Here is a 4,157-nt window from a genome sequence, read left to right as displayed (position 1 = left end):
CAATTAGAAATAGGTTCTGCAAATATCTCTGCACACACCTTTACGAACCAAGTGTGCTTATGTCTATCATTATTGTAATAGAGCGCTTTATCAAAGGCCTGGATATAATTAAAATTCATACGGGACTTGTTAAAACTTATATGCCTTTCTTTCATTGTAGATATTCCCCAGTCTTAAACAGATATAATCTGTTTGATGATGATTTTCGAGAAATTATAAACATTCTCGTCTGTGCTATAACCAGAAAAGTGCTGAAATTTTGCACTGCTTGTACTTGTGAGAATAGTCTCACAATAAGAACGGGTTTTGTATAACTCACCTCGATAATATAATCTATTTATCAAGTATCTCTAGAATATCTTTCAGGGTTCATCTTTTCTTTGTATCTCAGAATTCTCCAAAAGAAATATCATTTTTTTTTTAGGCAATTTTTCATAGGACTTGATATCATCAGTGTTCCTCTTTGGTAATTGAAGCAAACGTAACACTTTGTTTTTTAGCAGCCAAATATGCCTGCAAATGTGCGTATAATAGACTATCTTCTGGAATATCTTCCAGGTGAACGGATGATACTATCATTTTGAGGATTCGCCTCTGAGAGATATCTTCTCATTAGTCAAGCTTCTTCTTCCCATTTGTATAACTGGGGAGTTTGATGTGGATCCGTATGATGATCCTGAAGGGGATGTTCTCCCTTGGGAATGTGGGGATGATCTTCCCCGTCCTCTACCTCTACTTCTACTCCATGGGGGGTCCATCCTGTAAATACTCACGAGATAAGAAATCTGGAAGAGAATTATCAACTCCTTTTTTTTACTGAATTTCAAAATCAAAGGGGGCTAATTGAGTCTGCCACCTTGCAAATATTAATTTCGAAGCATCATATTTAAAATCTTTGTTAAACATATATTTGACAGATTGAGCATCAGTTTTTATCAAAAACTTTTGATTGTATAAATCATCCTGAAATTTTAAAACATATTTGACAATAGTCAACATTTCATAGGCCACTGTCGCATATAAATAATAATTCAAACCTAACCAACTACATGCTCAGCCCAACAATGTCACCAGAAGACAACTAGATATCAAATCATGGAAACATAGCAAACAAGAATAATTAAACCCAAATAACAAGAAAAGGTAAAGCAAACATGATACGGTGCATGAATGTATAAAGCAAATCTTCACAAATAATTAAAACAATAACATTAAGGAGACGGAAGAGATGGATCTTTAACAGCCTTTAACATTCTTTGTTTGGGAATACAAGCAAGAGCCGACGCCGGGACTCGAACAAAATCGGAATAAGCCAACAGGAATCCGCAGACCAAAACTCGAACAAAGTGTGAACCTCGACTCCTCGAACGCGGACCAGATCTCAAGCATAACCCATATTCATTTCACTTGCTTATCGAAATCTAATTTTTGAAAGAGAGAAACTAATGTAGTTTTGTGTGATTTTTTTATCTGAATAGCTAAAGACTGATACTAAAATGTGAAAAATTTGTGGGCTTCTTTCATCCTCAAAATCAAGAGGAAAAGAATTCATAGAAAAGTTTTTCCCCAATCTCTTTCCCAATTTTTCGTCCGCCTTCCACCTCTCTTGTGATGTGCGGCTTCTTTTTCTCTTGGATCTAGGTTGGAGGGATTAGGTAGAGTTTCCATAATTGGGTATTTTATATGAAAGTGAGAAGGGATGATGGTCATTGGATTAGAGATGAATAAATGGCTAAGATTAAATCTTGCATTTTAAGTGGAGAATGGGCTAATGGGTTGGGAAGAATGAGTCTTTGTCTTGTTGGGCCACTAAAATCCAAAAATGAGCTCCAATTAGCCCAAATTCAATTCTTTCTCAATGAACAAAAAAAACATACTACCAAAATATACTAATCAATCTTAGTTAATAAGAATAAACTATTAAAGTGAACTATATATTAAAAATAAAAATATTTTTGATATTTTTTAAATGTTATAAAAAAAGGTAGAGAAAACTATGTTAAAGTAATGGTAAAAATTAAAATACTAATGAGCTTAAATAAATAAATAAAAAGGATAAAAATAAAAAGATATATAATAAGAAAAAAATTATTATAAAACTATTTTTTGTGTTTTTAAACTTATGTTTTAAAATAAAAATTAAAATTAAAAGTTGACTCAAATCCTATTAAAATGAAAATAAGTAAATATTTTTAAAATACTGCTTTTAAAAGTTGCGCGGGTCAAAAATTACGTGCTTACAGCTGCCCCTCTTTGCTTGGAAACACGAAGAGTTTTCGGAGCAAAGAACAATAAGCAACGTAATTTATTTATGACCCGACGCTTATTCAAAAGAAAATAAATATGGCTAAAAAGATTGTGACCGAGCCCTGGTATTTGAGCTGCCTACATATCCTTGGCTATAAAGGAATCAGATCACGTGTAGTTCAGAAGTGAGAAGAGCGATGGAGTATACCGAGATGGAGAGCCGATTGAGGTGCTGTCGAGGTTCCGGTCCGTGGTTCCTGCCATTACATCAAAAATAAAAGGGAAAATTACAGCAAAAATTAAAGAAAAATACAAGATCCTATCTACTTCTTGTCTTGAATCTTCCTTAAATCTCCACTTGATCCTTCAACATGAAACTGAAAATTCACCCTATTCTTCAGGTGGGCATCCTGTTGACTTGGATTTGAAAAAAACTGGAAGTTGACCCTGTTCTTCAGGCGGGCATCATGTTGCTTGCACTTGAAATAAACTTAAATTTGGAGTAGACTTGAGCTTGCAAACCTTATCCTTCAGACGGCTCGTGCTACTTCTGATTTTACTTAAAGACCGGAGGTCGACCCTATTCTTCATGTGGGTTCTTGCTGCTTCTGACTTGAGATCTGGTCCGCGTTGTTCACAGTTTGTTCGAGTTTTGGTCTGCGGATTCCTGTTGGCTTATTCCGATTTTGTTCGAGTCCCGGCGTCGGTTCTTGCTTGTATTCCCAAACAGAGAATCGTTAAAGGCTGTTAAAGGTCCATCTCTTCCTTCTCCTTAATGTTATTGTTTTAATTATTTGTGAAGATTTGCTTTATACATTCATGGACCGTATCATGTTTGCTTTACCTTTTCTTGTTATTTGGGTTTAATTATTCTTGTTTGCTATGTTTCCATGATTTGATATCTAGTTGTCTTCTGGTGACATTGTTGGGCTGAACATGTAGTTGGTTAGGTTTGAATTATTATTATTTATTATTTTTATTTTTATTATTATTATTATTATTATTATTATTATTATAATTTTTTTTAAAAAGGAGAAAGAATAAAGAAGAGGAATGAATTGTTTGAAATGCCATCCATGGGGATTTGATCTTGAAATAATGCGTTGTGTGCTGTTGGGCGTTAATTGGAAATATTAGTGATTCAAAATTGCATTGGTGGTCTTGGCATTTGGGCTTAATAACTCCAAAGACTTTGAGCTGCTAGGATAAACATGAATTGATAGAGTTCATATACAATTTGGGTTTGGACTTAAAGGACATGTAGCTTGTTTTTACTGTTGCTTATTGTTTTGCTTGTTGCTTCATTTCATTGTGTTCAAAACCGTTAGGAGCATGTTTAGGCCGACCACACGGGGATAGGCAAACTTATGATCTTTTTTTTTATTCGAGGTGAAAGGTCGCCCCCTTTAGTTAAATTTATCCGGGGAATGCCCCGAAGAACTTGTAATATTTTGGAGGCCGTGACGAGCATTATGGAAGGAGCATAGTATATGTTAATATAGGATTGTTAATATTTTATTTTTCTTCTCTTTTATTTTCTTTTGTTTATTAGGTGAGGACGACCTCGAGCATCTTTCGTGTTTATTTTTGCTCTTTGTGTGTTTTCACCTCAATCTGAGTATTTCTAAAGCCAACTAGATCATGTACGCAACCGTAATTTTTACGGGACTCAGGGAATGCCTAACACCTTCTCCCCGAGTCAAATGAACCCCCTTATCTAGAACCTCTAGTGCAAACTAGTTTAGAGTCAAATGTGTTTGAAGGAAAATTAATATTTTGAAAATGGTGACCTGGCACACCGAAACCAAATGTCAGGTGGTGACTCTGAAAATCCTTCAAAACGCAATCTTTTGTCACTTTCAAATTGAAAACCCTTTTTGAGCTTCAAAAATCTTTTTATATATTTTAAA

General features: G+C 34.6%; 1 long non-coding RNA gene across 1 annotated transcript; it reads right to left on the bottom strand.

Annotated features, from left to right (window-relative positions):
- Positions 1 to 268: 268 nt before the first annotated feature.
- On the bottom strand, positions 269 to 3,184 carry LOC104097511 (uncharacterized). Its single transcript, XR_686560.3, has 2 exons — positions 1,242 to 3,184; positions 269 to 759 (listed from the first exon to the last, which is right to left on the bottom strand). It is a non-coding gene; the product is annotated as an uncharacterized lncRNA (long non-coding RNA).
- Between the last annotated feature and the right edge of the window lie 973 nt (positions 3,185 to 4,157).

The sequence above is a fragment of the Nicotiana tomentosiformis genome, chromosome 7, assembly GCF_000390325.3.
Source record: "Nicotiana tomentosiformis chromosome 7, ASM39032v3, whole genome shotgun sequence".
In the NCBI taxonomy this organism is placed as follows: domain Eukaryota; kingdom Viridiplantae; phylum Streptophyta; class Magnoliopsida; order Solanales; family Solanaceae; genus Nicotiana; species Nicotiana tomentosiformis.
This window is presented reverse-complemented; position numbering and strand designations above follow the sequence as displayed.